Source organism: Cajanus cajan, chromosome 5 (genome assembly GCF_000230855.2).
Source record: "Cajanus cajan strain Asha chromosome 5, NIPB_CcT2T_4, whole genome shotgun sequence".
NCBI classification, from domain to species: Eukaryota; Viridiplantae; Streptophyta; class Magnoliopsida; order Fabales; family Fabaceae; genus Cajanus; species Cajanus cajan.
This window is the reverse complement of record NC_138521.1, coordinates 10,801,580-10,822,483: the sequence shown is the minus strand read 5'-3', so window position 1 is coordinate 10,822,483 and position 20,904 is coordinate 10,801,580.

Genomic DNA, 20,904 nt, shown 5'->3' with positions numbered 1-20,904 from the left:
GGTTGCATGTTAATTTACTTTTGTCTAAGTTTTTTTTAAAAAGATTTATAAAAGTAAGTTTTAATTTTATTCTTGTAAAAAAATAATTATTTTTCTAAAATTTGCAAACATTAGTTTTAATTAGTTTTTGTAAAATACTTTTGTAAAATTATGTTATTAATGAGAAGTATTAATTTTGTTATTATTAATTTTTATTACAAAAATTGACCAACTATTTTTAATGAGATTTTCCTTTTTTAACTATTTTTTTTTCAATTACAAGACCGTGACACAATACTTTATTAAAGGAATTCAAGTCTAACTTCATTCGGACAACAACTTGTTAATTAATTTTCTCAACTCTATACAATAGTAACTTTAAGGATATAAATTTGTTTGATTTCATAATAGAAAATCATGTTGGATCCAAAATCATGGTGAGTTCACCATAAGAACAATTATTTGTTGCTTCAAAAAAATTAAGATGAATTTGACTCACCACCAAATACTTTTTTTAAAATAAAAAAATACAGTTATGTAATATTTGAAAAAAATAAAAAAGATTAGAAATGAAAAAAGTGTCTTCCATTCTTTTCCTCAAAACCTAACTCCTAATCATATCTAAAAGAAATTCCAACGTTTTTTTAATATTATGTTTTGAAAGTCATATAAACGGCGGCCGTCTGAGAAATATATTAAAAGTCAATGGAACTTTAATTTAGAAAAAAATTATGTCAAATGTGACCAATGATTTTCAATACCAATAGCTGCATTAATTAGATTTAACATGCATTTATATATTTATACGTATTATAAAAATATTTAAATCTTTAATCGTTTTTTAGTCTCTATTTTTATTAAAACTAATTTATTCTTCAAAACATCAATTCATTTATTTCATTTAATTTTTTTTTTCTCTTTCATTCTTTATTTGTATTTTTATTTTAATAAAATATATTGAGATAGGAAGAACATCCACCGTACTAGTTAAATATAATAAGAATAAATATTATTCTTCTCAAATAAACATTTAGGTAGCATATAAACAAAAAAAAAATCTAAAGAAAATTTTACAAGGACGGATTATAATTGGAAAAATATTCATAGCACGAACAAAATCCACTCAAAAGTTTCAATTGGCGAAATGTTCATTAAATATGAAAGGGGAACATCATCGAACATTGAAGGTGAATTGGTGATCAGTCATGGGAAAAAAGAAGAAAGTGAAAATAAATAAATACCAGTTATCAAATTCAATGTCAGGGGATTAATTATATATAAAAAAAATGTATAAATATGATTTTTCATCCAATAATAGAAAAAAATTATTCCTACACGTAATAATCATATTTAAATCAATTTAAATTAGTCAAATGATGAATGATATATGAATGTCGATAATCCTTAATTCCTTATTAAAAAAGATAAAAGAGCTTTTTAATTTTTCACGTCTCAAAATGAGAATTTTACTTAATTTGGACAATTAAGTACACTTTTTTTTTAATGTCAGATGAAATTTATTCAAACTTTATTAAGATTAAAACGATAATCATCATCATATATTTTTTTGTACAATTTTTTTTATAATGCTCATAATGAAGTTCGAATAATCATCATATATACTACTAATAATCATCATATATATTCAAATTTAATATTGATGAGATTGTGTGGATCTTTAATTTTTGGGCTTTGGTACAGACAACCCAATTTGGGCTTTAGTCCATATTCTCATTGTAAACACTGAAGCTAATGTGGGCCGTCAAGTTGCATCAGTAGATGGATTTGGCTCGTGATATATAGCAATTCATCAACATACAACAAATCAACATATCAACATATCAACTTCATCCGTGAAAGTTACAACTATTCAACATAACAATTCATCAACAATATAGCTCATAATATAACAACTTAGACATCATCTCCACATAACAACACATATCAACTTCACAACTCATCAACAATAACACAATATGTCATCACGTATTTCAACTAAGAGATCTCTTACAATACGGGTAAATAGTCTAAGTGACTTGATCCTATCAAACCAACTTAACAACGTAACCTTTTTGGGCTTGCTAGAGGGCTTGCTAGATCAATAAAAAAATTGGATGAAAATCCACAACACAACATGGTTTCTTGGATTTTTCCATTTATACTAAGATCAGTATTCTTGTCAAGGTAAGACAGCTTGGATGTGACCCTACTACGACCTTAGCATGCATAACTAAGCCTAATATAAGATTAATCCCCAACTACCCTCTAAATATTGTGCCCTTCCTATTACTTAGTTAGAGATCTTGGCCCTCGACCTTTTACTTTACTCGATTTGATCATTTTATACATGTATGACTCGATCTTGCCCTCATATGAATCCACATTTAGTCACTTTATACACTTATGGTTCAACATTCCCACATACGACATCAACTAAGGTTCTAGAAGAGAATTAATGATCTACTTCAAGAGTCAACTTCTTAAGAAGGGTTTTCAACAACTAGACTTATAGAGTACAACACCATATCTCACAATGAGATATTTAACTTTTAAAATGACTATCTCCACTAGTTCTAAGTCAACCAACACAGCTTAACTACATGTTTTAAGCATTCTCCACACAATCATCCTAACACTACACAACATACATTTCTAATATATTCCAATCATTTAACAATTAATTTACAACTTTCAATAGTGAACATCAATATACATCATCCTAGATCAATTTATAAAGTACTAGAATCATACAACAATTTATATCATTTGAGCAATCCAATCTACTAACGCATGTTCAACACTTACTCAATAAAATAAGTTTTTCATTTAAACATCTCATGTTCAACGCCATTCACCCTACACCTGACATCATTGAGGTAGAGAGCATTTGGCTTGCCCACGCTCGATGCCAAACTATCACTACAAGAAAATTGTCATATAGTAACACACACCCTATAGTGATACAATACATGTCACTAAAAACTATTTTTACCCACATAATAAATATACTATATGTTGGTATATTGTTAAAAAGTGTGGGTATAGGCTATAGTGACACACAAAATATGTTGTTAAATCTCATTCAAAATCAACACTAAAATTGTATGTAGCTATATGTTAAATAAATATATACCTTCATATATTGTACTTATAGTGATACTTTTTGTATGTCACTATATGTAACATTTCTTATAGTATATACCCATGCCTGACATGAATAAAGCAAAAAACCCTTGTGTTAATCACGAATAATGTGGCTAAACACGTCTGATCTTGTTCAAGTAGAGAGTCTATGTCTGACTCATGCTTGACGTCACAACATCGACGCCCAACATCATTAGTGATAGATCATGGGCCAAGGGCCCAGTGACCAGAGCTATGGCTAGGAGAATACAGGAAGAGCTGGATCATGTGAAGACTAGTGGGCTTGTCAAGCCCAAGGTAATCTTCACTTGGGATGCTCTATCATGAAGAGAAGGCCTAGTTCTACTTGTTCATATTGTATAGTTTCAAATAGTCTTGTATAGGTCATTTTTGCCTTTGTATTTGAGAGGCACTTTATTTGCTTTTATTAATGTTTGTATATTGATTTTGAGGTAGGTTACTTGGAGAGTTTAACTCCATTTAACCTCCCTAGATGATACATTCATTTTATATTTTTTTCAGTAGGGAAAAGGGGGTGACATTTAGCAATGCTTGTGGGTGTAACAAGTAATTGGGCCAGAACTGGGCCTAGGCAAAATTTTGCATATTGAACTCATTTTGCTCCTAATTTTTCATAGATTTGATTTAGCTAGGTTTCATCATCATATGATGAACCTAACTAAACCAAATCAAACATTTTTGAATTAATTCAAGGAGCAAATTGGACCCAAGGCCGCCTAGCTTCATCCTTGTTCTTTGGCCGAATTAAACTTGTTACTCTCCTAGGTTTGAAGCTTGCTTTGCAAGCTTCTCAAACCTTGGACGGTTTAGGCAACCTAACCATGGTTCTTAAATGAACCATGGTCAAGGTTGGCTTCTCCCACAAGCTACCTAAACCGTGGGAGTTAAAGTTTACCCTACCATGGTTCCTAGTGAACCATAGTTAGGGATACTTCTCCTACAAGCTACCCTCTCCTATATATTTGATTTTCCTACACTTGTACTCACTTTTGAACATTTAGAGAAATAAAATTTTGATTTCTCTCTCAAGAGTCTCTCATAGAAACCGTAGAGAACACCTACTCTAAGGATTCTCCAAAGTTCTTCAAACCTTAACCTAGGTTCTTCAAGCTTCTTCATCCAAGAGAAGTAACCGAACCTCCTTCTAAGATTTCTACTCCATTGAAGCTTCTTCAAAGGAGTTTTCAGAATCTTCAAGGTGTCAACCTCAAGGCATTTCAATCCTTAGCATGGAACTCTTGAAGAAACATCAATCTACTTCAACTAGTTCCATCATTTTTGGTATCTAGAGCCTAGTGCTCTTGAGGTTTTTGTTCTAACTTTTTCTAATAGAATCCGTGTTGTATCTTCCTTTGTCTATGTCTAAAATTTTGTTTGCTGCATGGATCTAGTTCTAATATGATTTTTGATGGATCCTATTTGTCATATATGAAGTGATTGATTCATGTTTGCTTGTTCCTATTCTTCTTGAATCAATTGTTGTTGTGCGCTTAGGATATCCTATACTTGTGCGTTTTTAATTTTTGATTGAGTCTCTCCATTCTATAACATGTGCCCGTGATTGGACAACATTCATATTGCATAGATTTTGTTTTTGAATCACTTGTTTTGTCCTAGAAAGTCATGTGTAGTCCTTTGCATGTTAAAACTTCCTAGACTAGCTTGTTTGACCTAATTTTGTTTTGTGTCTTTGTATCCGAAAATTTGTGTGTCTTTTCTTATTAAATTTGTACCTTACTATATGTGCTTTTGTTTTACATAATTGAGTTCCTAATTTGCTATTAGTTCTAGCAAATTTCCTAGAGTTAGGTTTCTATTATGTCTTAATAAAAGTTTTGTCAAGAAAAGTTCATAAACACTTTCCTATTAGGTTTTCTTGAGTCTTGTGTTGTGGCTGAAACCTTGTGCAAATTTTTGAGCCTTAAAACAGAGACAAAACAGAGGTGTGAGTGTCTTAAATGCATGAGAAAAACAAAAGAATGAGTGCTTAAAAGTTTGACCTAAAAACAATACAAAATAATGAAGCACTAGTTAAAAAAAATGCATGAAAACACCTCTTGTTTTGTGTAAAATTTTTGCTGCAGTATTTTTACATTAAATCCGAGACTTCTAAGTGTTTAAAAGGCATTGAAACTCCTGAACATCAAAAGAAAAATAAGAGAAAAATATTTTGCAAAAGAAAAAGAAAGAAATAGCAAAAGAAAAAGCCCAAAAGGAGTGAAAATTTGTGATGTATAGCTCTCGGATTTAGTAATATTTTGGCATCTATATTTTGTGACCAGCCACATCAATTGTGTCTTATTTTTGTTGTTAATCTTAGCTTTTGTTTTGTAATCCATTCTAGTGCCTTTCCTAGGTTATTCTTTGTGTGCTAGCTTTCAAAATTTGCCTTATTTTTTGCTTGTCAAATTTGTGGAATTCTTTCTAGTCTTGTCTCATTTTCTTCTACCATTTTGTGTAGCCATTCTAAATTGTTCATTTTCAGTTTTAGCACTAATATTCTAGTCTTGAAGGTGGTTGAGTGCTTCTTAAAAGGTGTAGGAGGCCAAGGCAAAGGACATCCACTTGAAGGCTTTGGTGGTTGCTTAGGGAGTTTGTTCTCTCTTGGTTGCTAGGCTCTTGAAAACACCTAGAAGTGACTAACATCAAGGTTGCTTCTAAAAAGAGGAGTGAAACACTTTGTCAGGCTGCAGTTGGTGGCTAAATTGGAGCAAGAAGAATTAAAGCTAATTGTGAAAAAAATTTGTGAAAATTAGTGACAAATTTTAGTGACGGAATTTTTGGTTACTAAAACTTGTTTTCCTTACAAAATCCATCTCTAAATTTGTTTCTAATTTAGTGGCTAATTTGTTTCCTTGAAATTAAGTGCAGCCACTAATTTCATTTGAAAGTAAATTTACATTTCATTTGGAGTGTGAATTTACATTTCATTTGAAGAAAATTTGAATTTCAATTTTCTTGTAATTTTTGTTTTCCCAAATTTTTGTACAAGGCCTTTATTAAGGAGTGTCTTGGAGTGCCTTTGGTGTATCTCCATCTCTCCTTCAGAGTTCTTATAGTAAATCACGTTTAGTACTTGTGAGAGTGGTCCTTGAAGGTCTTTGGTACCTTTCAAGCTCTCACCTAGGTTTAATTGCTTTAAACGCCTAGTTTAAGTTTTCAAGCAATTTACGTTTTAAGCAATTTATGTTTTCAGTCATTTAAGTTTTCAAGCAATTTATGTTTTCTTGCTCTTTATGTTTTCAAGCATAATATAAATTGTACACATAGGCACTTGTTTGTTATTTTTATTTAAGAAAAGTTCTTTCTGAAAATTGTTTTGTGCAAGACAAAAGTACAAGGGGGTTTAGAGATTTTTACTTGAAGAGACTTGGTTATTAAGTGGCTCTTTAGTAGCTCAACTCCCTCCAAAGTTCAATTTGTACTCTTAGACCTCCAAGTGCCAAGTCTAAAGCACTCCATAAAAACTTTATTTTCATAAAAACTACTTTTGTGTGGAAAAATCTTCTTGATTTAAAATGTCTCAAAATTCCTCCCATAGTGAAAGTGATGGCTCTCCAAAAAGTCTTTCTTATATTACTAAAGAGCTTAAATCACTTAAACTATGGAAAAAGCAAGAGTCCATTCAAAGAGAGAAGGAAAGAATTGAAAGAGAAGGACAACTTGCTTATCTTGAAAAAGAGTTGAGAATTTTAAGGCAAGAGGAAGAAAAATTGAAAGAAGATATGAAGAAACATAGGAAAAAGAGTAGGAGCTCACAATCCCACTATACATCCCCTAGTGAAAGCATGAATCAAGGGGATCACTACCAACCTCCACCTAGAAGGTCCACAAGACCTAGGGAAGTCAAAGTTGACCTCCCACAATTTTTTGGAAAAGATGATGTGGAGATATATTTAGATTGGGAGATGAAAGTTGAGCAACTCTTTGCTTGCCACAGGGTAAGTGAAGAGAGAAAAGTCCCTCTGGCTACCCTTAGCTTCCAAGGGCATGCCATGTATTGGTGAACAGCTCTAGAGAGAGAGAGACGCCTCCACAATGATCCTCCAATTCAATATTGGAATGATCTTAAGAGTGCAATGAGAAGGAGGCACATTCCCACCTACTATGGAAGGGAGCTTATGAATAAGCTCCAAAGGCTCCAACAAAGGGACATGTCTATAGAACAGTACAAGCAACAAATGGAGCTTTTAATGATGAGGGCATGCATTAGGGAAGAGGAAGCTACAACTGTAGCTAGATTCTTAAGTGGTCTTAATTTAGAAATAAGAGACCAAGTGGAGCTACTACCCTACAGGGACCTAAATGACTTGGTCCAACTTTGTGTAAGGGTAGAACAACAAAGAATGAGAAAATCTTACAAAAAAGATAGCTCTCACTCTTCATTTCTAAAGAAAGATTCCAAGAAGGAGGGAAAACCTTTTGAAAAGAAGAAAACTTTTGAACCCTCCAAGAATCAAGCTACAGAAAAAGACAAGGGAAAGGGAAAAGACACTACACAAACTAGTTCTAGGACTAGTGATATTAAGTGCTTTAAATGTTTGGGGAGGGGTCACATTGCCTCCCAATGCCCCACAAAAAAGGTCATGATCATGAAGGGGCATGACATTTATAATAGCCAAGATGAGGCTACTACTTCCTCTAGTAATAGTGAGGAAGAAGCAAGTGAACAAGAGGAAGGTGTAGAGTCTACTTTTCCTTATGAAGGGGAGCTCTTAATGATTAGGAGACTCCTCAACAATCAACCTAGTGATACTCTATCACAAAGGGAGAACATCTTTCACACTAGATGCAAAGTTTCAAACAATGCATGTTCTCTCATTGTTGATAGTGGTTCATGGTGCAACTGTTGTAGCACTAGGCTGATTGAAAAGTTGGGATTAACTACTAGTCCCCATCCTAAACCTTATCAACTCCATTGGATTAATGAGGATGGTGACCTAGCAGTTAACCAACAAGTAAAGGTCAAGCTTTCTATTGGGAGCTATGAAGATGAGGTGCTATGTGATGTAGTACCAATGGAAGCTTGTCACATCTTATTAGGAAGGCCATGGCAATTTGATAAGAAAACCATGCATAATGGCCTTACTAACAAGATTACCTTTACACATAAAGAAAAGAAATTTGTGCTTCATCCTCTTACTCCTCAACAGGTGGCTAAGGATCAAGCACAAATGAAACTCAAAAGAGATAGAGAAAAAAGATTTAAAAAAAAGAGAAAAAAAGAGGAAAAAAAAGTCCGTGAAAACTAAGGATAGAGAGGAATCTAGGGAGAAAGGAGTTCCCTCCCTAGAGGTTGTTACTCAAGAGAATGCAATTTCCAAACAAACCTTCTTGATTCAACAACCCTCTTATATCCTTCTCTGTAAAGGAACTCTTTCTTGCACTGCCACATCTAGTGGACATGAGACTTTACCTAAAGGGGTAAAAACACTTTTAAAAGAATTTGATGATCTATTTCCTCCCGAGGGTCCAATGGGCCTTCCTCCTTCCAGAGGAATAGAGCATCAAATTGATTTGGTGTCTGGGGCTAGCCTACCTAATAGGCCTGCCTATAGGACCAACCCCCAAGAAACAAAAGAAATTGAGTCTCAGGTCCAAGAGTTGTTGGAGAAGGGCTGGGTTCGAAAGAGCTTAAGTCCTTGTGTTGTTCCAGTGTTGTTGGTTCCAAAGAAGGATGGCAAGTGGAGAATGTGTTGTGATAGTAGAGTCATCAACAACATCACTGTGAAATATAGGCATCCTATCTCTAGACTTGATGACATGCTAGATGAGCTTCATGGAGCCATCATATTCTCCAAAGTTGATCTTAAAAGTGGTTATAATCAAATAAGAATTAAAGAGGGTGATGAATGGAAAACCGCTTTCAAGACCAAGTTTGGACTATATGAGTGGTTAGTGATGCCCTTTGGGCTCACCAATGCTCCTAGTACATTCATGCGTCTCATGAATCATGTCCTTAGGGATTGTATAGGAAGATTTGTAGTAGTTTATTTTGATGATATTCTCATATATAGTAGGAGCCTAAGTGATCACATAGGACACTTAAGGCAAGTTTTTGATATTCTTAGGAAAAATCAACTTTTTGGAAATTTAGAAAAATGTACCTTTTGTGTAGATAGTGTTGTTTTCCTAAGGTTTATAATTAGCAAAAAAGGGGTTCATGTGGACCCCGAGAAAATCAAGGCCATCCAAGAATGGCCCACTCCTAAAAGTGTTGGAGATATTAAGAGCTTCCATGGTTTGGCAAGCTTCTATAGGAGGTTTGTTCCTAATTTCTCCACACTAGCTCCCCATTAAATGACTTAGTCAAGAAAAATGTGGAATTCATATGGGGAGAGAAACAAGAAAATGCCTTCACAACTTTAAAGCATAAGCTTACTCATGCACCATTTCTAGCTCTACCTGATTTCTCAAAAACTTTTGAGTTAGAATGTGATGCCTCTGGAGTTGGCATAGGGGCGGTTTTGTTATAGGGTGGGCACCCTATTGCATATTTCAGTGAAAAACTCAAAGGTGCCTCCCTTAACTATCCTACCTATGACAAAGAGCTCTATGCTTTGGTTAGGGCCCTTCAAACTTGGGAACACTACCTTATTCCCAAAGAGTTTGTTATTCATAATGACCATGAGTCACTTAAATATTTGAGGGGCCAAGGCAAACTAAATAAAAGGCATGCTAAGTGGGTAGAGTTCTTAGAACAATTCTCATATGTGATTAAATACAAGAAAGGGAAAAATAATGTTGTGGCTGATGCCCTTTCTAGGAGACACACTTTGTTAGTCTCCCTTGGATCTCAAATCTTGGGATTTAATCACATTAAGGAGTTGTATACTAATGATCTCGAGTTTAAAGAAAATTATACCCAATGCTTAGCAAAGCCTCAAGGAGGTTTCTATATTTCTGAGGGGTATTTGTATAAAGAAGGAAGAATTTGTATATCCCAAGGATCTATAAGAAAACTCCTTGTTAGGGAAAGTCATGAGGGTGGTCTCATGGGGCACTTTGGAGTTGAAAAGACTCTAAGCTTTTTAAAAGAAAAATTCTTTTGGCCCCACATGAGAAGAGATGTTGAGAGGTTTTGCTCTAGATGTATAGCTTGTTTACAAGCAAAATCTAAAGTAATGCCTCATGGCATCTATACACCCTTGCCTGTTGCTAACTCTCCATGGGTTGATATCAATATGGACTTTATTTTAGGCTTGCCCAAGACCCAGAGAGGCATGGATTCGATTTTTGTGGTAGTGGACAGATTTAGTAAAATGGCCCACTTTATATCTTGCCACAAAATAGATGATGCAAGCAACATAGCAAGACTCTTCTTCAAGGAAGTGGTTAGACTTCATGGTCTACCCAAAACTATTGTCTCAGATAAGGATACTAAGTTCCTTAGCCATTTCTGGAAAACTCTTTGGAGTAGGCTAGGAACTAAATTACTTTTCTCTACTACTTGTCACCCACAAACTGATGGGCAAACGGAAGTAGTCAATAAATCCCTATCTACAATGTTAAGGGCAGTCCTTAAGGGAAACCATAAATCTTGGGATGAGTACTTGCCCCACATTGAATTTGCTTACAATAGGGTAGTCCATAAGACTACCAAAATCTCTCCTTTTGAGGTTGTGTATGGTTTTAACCCTCTTACTCCTTTAGACCTAATACCCCTACCAGATTCTTCTCATTATTTTCATAAAGAAGGGGTATCTAGGGCTGAATTTGTTAAGAAATTGCATGAGAAGGTTAAAACTCAGATACAACAACAAAATGAGAGAACTGCTTTAGAAAGAAGCAAGGGAAAGAAAGCCCTCATTTTTGAGGAAGGGGATTGGGTTTGGCTTCACTTGAGAAAGGAAAGGTTTCCTTCTCAAAGGAAGTCTAAACTCAACCCAAGAGGAGATGGTCCCTTCCAAGTCCTCCAAAGAATTAATGATAATGCTTACAGGTTAGATCTTCCCAGTGATTATGGAGTGAGTAACACTTTTAATGTAAGTGATCTTATTCCCTTTGCAGGTTATGATGAGGAAGATGAGCCTACAAATTTGAGGACAAATCCTTCTCAAGAAGGAGGGGATGATAGATCATGGGCCAAGGGCCCAGTGACCAGAGCTATGGCTAGGAGAAAACAGGAAAAACTGGATCATGTGAAGACTAGTGGGCTTGTCAAGCCCAAGGTAATCTTCACTTGGGATGCTCTATCATGAAGAGAAGGCCTAGTTCTACTTGTTCATATTGTATAGTTTCAAATAGTCTTTGTATAGGTCATTTTTGCCTTTGTATTTGAGAGGCACTTTATTTGCTTTTATTAATGTTTGTATATTGATTTTGAGGTAGGTTACTTGGAGAGTTTAACTCCATTTAACCTCCCTAGATGATACATTCATTTTATATTTTTTTCAGTAGGGAAAAGGGGGTGACATTTAGCAATGCTTGTGGGTGTAACAAGTAATTGGGCCAGAACTGGGCCTAGGCAAAATTTTGCATATTGGACTCATTTTGCTCCTAATTTTTCATAGATTTGATTTAGCTAGGTTTCATCATCATATGATGAACCTAACTAAACCAAATCAAACATTTTTGAATTAATTCAAGGAGCAAATTGGACCCAAGGCCGCCTAGCTTCATCCTTATTCTTTGACCGAATTGAACTTGTTACTCTCCTAGGTTTGAAGCTTGCTTTGCAAGCTTCTCAAACCTTGGACGGTTTAGGCAACCTAACCATGGTTCTTAAATGAACCATGGTCAAGGTTGGCTTCTCCCACAAGCTACCTAAACCGTGGGAGTTAAAGTTTACCCTACCATGGTTCCTAGTGAACCATGGTTAGGGATAACTTCTCCTACAAGCTACCCTCTCCTATATATTTGATTTTCCTACACTTGTACTCACTTTTGAACATTTAGAGAAATAAAATTCTGATTTCTCTCTCAAGAGTCTCTCATAGAAACCGTAGAGAACACCTACTCTAAGGATTCTCCAAAGTTCTTCAAACCTTAACCTAGGTTCTTCAAGCTTCTTCATCCAAGAGAAGTAACCGAACCTCCTTCTAAGATTTCTACTCCATTGAAGCTTCTTCAAAGGAGTTTTCAGAATCTTCAAGGTGTCAACCTCAAGGCATTTCAGTCCTTAGCATGGAACTCTTGAAGAAACATCAATCTACTTCAACTAGTTCCATCAATTAGGTAGAGAGTTTTTATCTTTATCACGCTTGACGCTACTCAACCATAGCCCGACGTTACCAAGTCAAAGAGCTCTAAGGGCATCCACGCTCAACATCATTCAACCTACACTTGACATGACTAAGTCAAAGAGCTCTCCTCTAACTAACATTCAATGGTACCAATCTCACATTCAGCGAGAGTGAGGTAGAGAGCCTTTGACTTGTAACATGTCACGTGCCATGAAACTGCATCTGACGTGATGGTGAATTTTGCACTTGATCGAATTTCATTTTAGCTTGATTCCACTTGAAACTCAAAAGATTCAGTAGCCCAAATCAGAGGAAGAAGAAGGTAAAGACTCTTTGAAGAACTCTACACTAATCCTCTAAGGTCTATGATGATTTGAAGCTCCTCAGCTCTAGGAGCTTCGAATCATAACTACAACTATATGAATCACTCCAAGAAAGGTCTTTATAGTCACTGGAAGACTTAGAAGAAGAAAGAAAAGTTACAGCCTTTAGAATTTCTTTCTCTAACTTTCTTAAAAAAATGAACTTATAAAATTTACTTATTAAGAAAAACTTTATATATAATTCTCTTACAAATCAACTTGACATCTGCTAAGAAAAACTTCTAAAAAAACAAAACTTATTAAAATTTACAAATCCTTAAAATTTCACATAACCAATCACAACATAAAACAATTAACAAAAACATCAATTATAAAAATAGGATAAAAATAAAATACATTATATTATCTAATAATTCTAATTAAAGAAATTCCATTAATAATGTTATCTCCAAATTGTTTAATTTTTTTGTACGATTCTTTCTTAATATAGTTTTTTCATAATGAAATAATAATATTTTAATAATAAATTATTTTCTTTAGTGGAACATAAATATTATCGAAGTAAATTTTATCATTTTTAATAAAGTTTTTCATACGCACAGTTGGAAATTATATCATTTAAAAATTTAAAAAAAAATAAAGAAAATATGTAATTTTTTTAATAAATATTTTACTAAAAGAATGAAAATAATGTTAGTTTTAATTGTTTGAAATTAAATAATCTTGGCTGCCGACGATACGATTTTTCTTTTAATTTTGTGCAATGAATTTACTGAGTCTGACAATCAAATCAATCATATTCGGACTTAATTATATTATCCCCTATCCGTCCCCTTTTCCCATCGATAATGTGAAGAAAAGAATTTAAAATTGAAGACCAGTCAAAATCGAATAGTTTTTCAATTTAAAGAATTGGTTTTCAGCTTCTTACGTTAGTTTTGACTTTTAGGTCTTCGTATGTGTTTTAATGATTAAATTGTTAAACATTATGTTTGGAACTAGCCAAAGGGAATTTTAATTGGAAAAAGGTATATATATATATATACTAAACATACCACAAGATTTACGATGTGTTCTAATAATAAATAGAGAAATAAATAAAAAATAAAATATATAATAAAAAAATAGAATAGTAAAAATAGGTAAGAAAAATAAAGTAAATTTTTTTTTTAAAGAAATAAGAAATAAATATGAAAGAATGTGTTAGAATGTGTGTTATAGATTTAACTAAATCTTATGAAGTTAATTTGTATGTTGAAAGTTGTTTTGTATTTATAATTTTTTTTATATTTTATAGGTAAAAATATTTTTTTTCTTCCTTATATTATTTATTAGATTCATTTTAGTCTCACTTTAATTAATTGAATTAATTTAGTCTCATATCTTTAAAATATATTTTAATATTTTGATTTTTCACCTCTTACATTTAAATACTTTACGGATGTGATATGTGTCATGTTGTCATGTCACGTGATATGACACGTGGTATGATAACAACATGTGACATGACAGTATGACACATGTCATAACAGCATTATACGTGTCATGACATGTGTCACATCTATTAAATATTTAAACAAAAAGGATGAAAAATCAAACATTAAGATACATTTTAAGATGTGTGACTAAATTGATTCAAATAATTAACGTGAAACTAAATGGATACTAATGAATAATACAAAGAGTGAAAAATGTATTTTACCTTTTTTATATCTCTAATCAATTGAAATTTAGATTTTTTCCTAGTAGAAAGAAAAAAATTGTTATTAATATTTTTTATATATAGACAATCCGTTGTAACAAATAGTTTCTTTGGGTGTAACATATATTTTTTTCTTTGTTATCTTCTTTTACATATACTAACAATGAAAAAGGTTCTTTATGTCTTTGTGAAATTTTTTTTTTTAAATAAGTTAGTAGTTACTATTTTTAAAATGTAATTAATATTTTGTATATGCAACGTTTTTCCTATTTCATCTTTAAATATACTGAAAAAAATAATAAAATATAAATATAAGAGTATAATTATCATTAACAGTAGAAAAAAAATATATAAAAAAATATCATATATATATATATATATATATATATATATATATATTATAACACCTTTCAGCCGATTAGAATAAAATAAACTGATAATGATTATCATAATTTCTAGCTGTTTAAAACAGTCAGAAAACGCTTAATCATTGTGAGTGTGTTGGGGAAGATTAATCTTCCATTTTTATTTTTTTTAAATATTATTTATAAAAAAAAATTTATGTTCAAAACAACAGTTTAAATTTGTAAAAAAAAAATTTAAAAGATAAATTGTTTTCTTTGAAGTTTTAAAAGTTAAAGCTTAAGATTATTACTTAAGGGGTAATTTATTCCAAAAATCAATAAACAAAATTAAGGAGATAAAGATAAAGAATGTATGGAGAAAGAAAGCAACCAGCTGGCACACAGATAGGTCGGGTGCATATGTTGAAAGGTCGTTTCGAATTTCATGTATTTTATAGAGTTGACTTAATTTCTAGATTCACTGAGATTGCCAAATGTCTAAAATATATATACTGACATTACTTATACATTGTTTTTATTGAAGCATACGATCGATATCTTATTAATCCGAGTGAATTGGATATTCGGTTATGAACAAAGTTAATAGATTTTTTGCACTAAATTATTCCAAAAAAAAAAAAACAATAATGAATCATGCATTCTAAATTTTCAGTGCAGAACAAATTATAACATATACACAACAATTAAGTTCTTTTGGTGAGTAAGTAACCTTTGAAATGATGAACATTCTTACATGAGTTAGAATGGTGTCGTATAATTAGAATAATTAAGCTAATATTCAAGTTGACTTTGTCTACAACTTGCATTATAATAAGCACTTGGACAGATAGAGGAAGCAGTATCATTGCAACACAATAAGCAATTTTAACAATATAAGAATCATTGCATTCCCAATATATGGTATTAAACTACTATTAAAATGATCTTATATATATATATATAAAGTAGTTAAATTTTCTCCTAGTTAAACTTTGTGAACAGAACACCCATCATTCTTTTTAAAGTGTATTTGTTGTTTTCTCATGTCAACTTTTCAAATGTGTAAAGAACAAGTAATAATTAATTAATTGCACGTACACTAACCTCTTACTCAACCAAAAATAATTAAGCATGCACTAAATTGTTAGGTGAAGTTTCATAATTGAGTAATGTGATAGTGCGAACTTCTTGTTACGATTATCCGATAAACAACTAATATGACGGCAATCCTAATTGGGCAAGCAAAAACAACACAAGCAATAATCACATATAAGAAGTTGTATTTTAGTATTTGGTATGGATTAAAACATAAAAGGAAGAAATAATGAATTTATCTAATATTTTTAATAATTTTTTTGTATAATGTAAATTTAAGTGATTCAACCATTTAATTATATGGTATTATGCTTGTAAATATTAATATCACATTTCACATGATTTAGATTTTTCTAAATATGTTATTTGACAATTGATATTTACATATTTTAAATATCATATTATTTGTTACTATAAAATAATGTGGTAAATTAATAAATAATTTTATAATTATGTGAAATTTGATATATATAATCTCACGTGTAACATCATAATTTAATGGTTGGATCCATTAAATTTGCATTATACAAAAATTATTGAAAGTATAATATTTTGTGTAAGTTTTTAAACTTACACCAAGAGTTAATGGACTCTCTCTCTCTATAGAAGAGGATTATAATAACATCGATGTAACTTTTACTAAATATTATATCGTACAATAATTTTATATTAAATGTGACTTCATTCTTATAAAACAAAATTGACGTAATAAATACATTTCAAAATATACTAAAATATGAACACTTTGATTACCTTCAAGTTGTTGTTTAATTTTAACAAAATTTGATATAAACATATAAAGTGATATGAACTTTTAATTTAATGGTTGGATTTACGAAATTCACATTTAATATAGAGTTATTGAACAATATAATATTTAGTAAAAGTTATACATGTGTTATTATAACTCTCCTCATATATATCTATATATCTATATATATAAACACATATAGATAGGGCATAATCTTGTAAGTCATTTTTGTAAGATTAAGTTAAAACTATGTTATTGGTACAAAACATTCACGATTTCATCGATGAATAATTTTTATTGAGATGTTGAAAACACAAATTGATAGGAACTCCAAAGGAATGTAGTGTACTATCCTAAAAGACTTATCAACAGACTCTCATATAATACCTTAGGATACAATAAGATTTTCCTAGTGATAGATTGAGGATACCAAACTGGCAAGTTTTTTTTACTTATAAAAGAGAGAACATAGAGAAAGAGAGAAGAAGGGCAATGCACAATGCATCTGACTCTTATTGCTTAGTATTTATAGAAGAGACATTGTGACTATAATTATTCATGATAATTAAAATGTATTTAATTTTAAAATATTTGATTATTTAAAATTAATTAAAATTACAATGGTAAGGTTATTATATCTCATTAAAATCAATATTTATTAAGTTTTAAAATTTATAATTAATAAAATAGTTATTTGAATTTAAATTTAAATTCAAAATAATTTCATAAATAAATTAATATTTTGAAATATCTCATAATGTACAGTAATATTTCACATATTTCAAAAGGTTTAAAAGAAAATTATGGGTTCTCATACAATGTAATGCATCAGATATGGTATAACAAGTTATTAAATTAGATATAGATTGATAAAACTTAATACACATTGTAGTGAATGTAGCAAATTATTGAACCAAAACACTTAGTGTGTATCGAATGTTAACCAATCATAATGCACCTTCATAATCCTTGCCATTATCATTGTATTACGCTTTCAAGCCATATGTGCACTCGATATTTGCGAGTCCTCTAGAAATCTCACTAGCATCCCGTGCAGGCATCTCACTTGACACTCATAAGTGATTTCATCAAGTGTATGCTACAAATCATACATCACACATAAAGGGATATAAAAATCATTAAAATCTTTATAAAAGGTCAAACTTTTTCACATAAAGCTTACCGTAAAGATTATCTTCTTATTAATGCAACTTTAGCACTTTTTTACACCAAAGAAAGAGATTAAAAAATTAAAATTGATTAAAATCAATTTTAGTGCTAACAAAATTACCAAGTGACTTGTTTTTCCTATTGAACATTCTTCATGGGATCTTCAATAAAAAAGAGTTGGGTTACCATCATTGTTTGTTTTAAGTGACTTAAAAAAAATCTCATTTCCCTTAATATTTGTAAATAACTCACAATGTTTCGTAAATAATATCTTTCATAGGAGTTTAAAGTTAAAAGATTAGTCAAATCCATTATTGACTACACTAATAATTTTTAATTTTTTTAAGTAATTATTACATCACATCATTTCTTGAATTTATATTCTCAACAAAATATTTGTTAAGAGGTTATCAATCACTAAGTCTCATAATCAATCATTTCCAGAATAACAAACTCTAATTCAACAATTATATTTAGTTAATCTCAAATTAATTTCACTACAACAAAATGTAATCACACAACATTAGGAGATTTTGTCTCATATGGATCCTAAACTCAATTAATCATCATTGTATTTTCTAATACAATGAAAAATCCATAATGTTAAATACCATAATTTATGACATCTTTATAACATCTCAAGTTATGTAAAATTTGTAATATGGATAACATATTTAGCACTATAACCAATCATGTTAGTTAGAATTGTTAACAATTTCACAACATATTTATTAATCCATGTCATAAATGACAATAACTATTAAGAGTTAAACTCAAAAGGTTCATATCACTATTACCATCATACCACAAACTTATCCACATATATAATAATATTGGTTCTAAAATGAGTATTATCTCATTTATGAGAACCAATATTAATAATTAATTCTTTCTATATAAAAAAATCTCAAAAATTAATTACTTACATATTTTCTAACACCATCTTGCACTTATTTATTCATAAAAATAGTATTATCAAAATAATTCCATTCTCAATACTTCTAAAAAAAAAAAAGACTTTTAATTTAAAGTCTCTGGTTGAAGTTCACAAAAGTCAAAAGTATAAATAATATCCACGGTGCCGGAAATCATATATTTATTTAAAAGAGAAAGCATACCTGAATGGTTTTTCACCTTTCATTTCCCTGATTTTTGGTGTGAGCCCAGTGACATAGTTTTGTTTCATTCACAATGTCTTGAATGTCACAATGCATGCATGCTCATTTCATCTCGTTCCTTGTGTTCTGCTTCGAATCTTGTTTTCAGCTCTCACAGTGGTGAACTCTAACACGCTTAAATAATTTTGTCTCAACAAAATGTCATACATTGCAATATACAATTGGAAATTCTTTAGATTGTTGTCTATAGATGTTGATGATATAAATTCATCTGAATTTTTAAGATGTGTAATGTATTGTTCCAAAGGGTTTATTCACAAATTTTGAAGTTTTTAGGATACAACATAATCTTTTGGATGTTAGATTAAAGATATAGAATTCACCCAAAAAAAGAGAGAACATAGATAAACCAATTAGAAGAAAAACAATGTTTAGTACATCTAACTCTTACATAAAAGGAACGTTGTTGTGTCTATAATTAATTATGTAAATTAAAAATGATTAATTTTAAAACATTTGATTATTTAAAATTAATTAAAACTATAACGATTATGTTATTGTACTCATTAAAGTTGATATTGATGAGGGTATAAATCTTGTAATTAATAAAATAATTATTTTAAATTTAAATTTAAATTCAAAATAATTTCATGAATAAATTAACCTTTTGAAAGAGATAAGATCAGTATATAAAAATTATTACCTTAAAAATCAATTTTGTATGGTTGAATAGAACTTATAAACCACATTTTTAAGATCATATCAAAACTTATATCCTAACTATTATTGATTGTTGTCAGGTTTATTAAACCACATGCGAAACAGTTTTCCTTCTTAACTACTTCTTTTTCTATTCATAAATCTCGAACCTAAAATCTTAATTAAGGGAATTGAATTCAATATTATCCAAATCAATGACTTATTTGTATATCAAAGTTTATCTAGATTCATTAAATATGATCGCTCACGATTTATTTACATACCAAACCTAATCATATAGAACATGAAGAAGTTGGATTAGGAAAAACTGCATGAAAAAATATATTTAGAAAAGCTTAAATCTTATATCAATTAAATATAAGACAAAAAATGTTAACAATATACTTTTTTAAACAATCTTTTTAATTGATTAAAATTTATTAAAAAAATATAAAAATTGATGAGTTTTATATCCTATTTAATGACCAACTCTCTTTTAATTTTGTAATTTTTAATAAACATTAACCAATAAAAATAAGTGTGTTAAAAAAAACATATTAATAACATTTAAGACTCAAATAGAATGTATAAGTGAAAGATAATCTAAACTTATAAATAAATTTTGTAAGATTAGTCAAACTTATATATATATATATATATATATATATGTTAAATACCTAATTTGGTCTCTTATAATATTTTAAAGTTTCAATTTAGTCTTATTTTAATTTTTGGTTTCAATTTGGTCCCTAATAATTTAAATTACTGTAATGTCGGACCTTCCGTCCAAATTTCTTAAACGAAGTTAACTGTTGGTCACGTGGATGCCACGTAGATGCAACGCCAAATTTCTTTAATGCATTTGGAACCAGAACGGACCGTTCTAGTTCCAAAACGCCTAACACAAACGGTCAATGATTATAGTTCACACCCGTGATTCTAAATCACGGTTGTGAATCATGCAAGGAAAAAAAAATTCAAGGTGCAAAGCATTTCAAACACTGGAATTGGTAATATTGTCAATGGGGGATTTATAACTTCAATTGCTAAACATTTGGGCTATACACCATTTCTGGACCAATTACAAGATATAGGAGCTCCTAGAAGTATTAATTATAATACTTGTTATGCAATGCAGTGTATCACTAAGGACAATGGTGACATGTTTTATTTCATTGTTAATCAAACTAAAGTGAACCACTTACTACCAAATCAACACTATACAGTCAATAATGAAATGACTCAGTAATTTCTTTGAACTTTTTTAGTATATGTTATGTTATGAATTTTTGTTTTCAGTCTCTGAACCATATTTCAGTCATTGAATTTATGTTATGTTATGAATTTTTATTTTCAATCTTTGAACCACATTG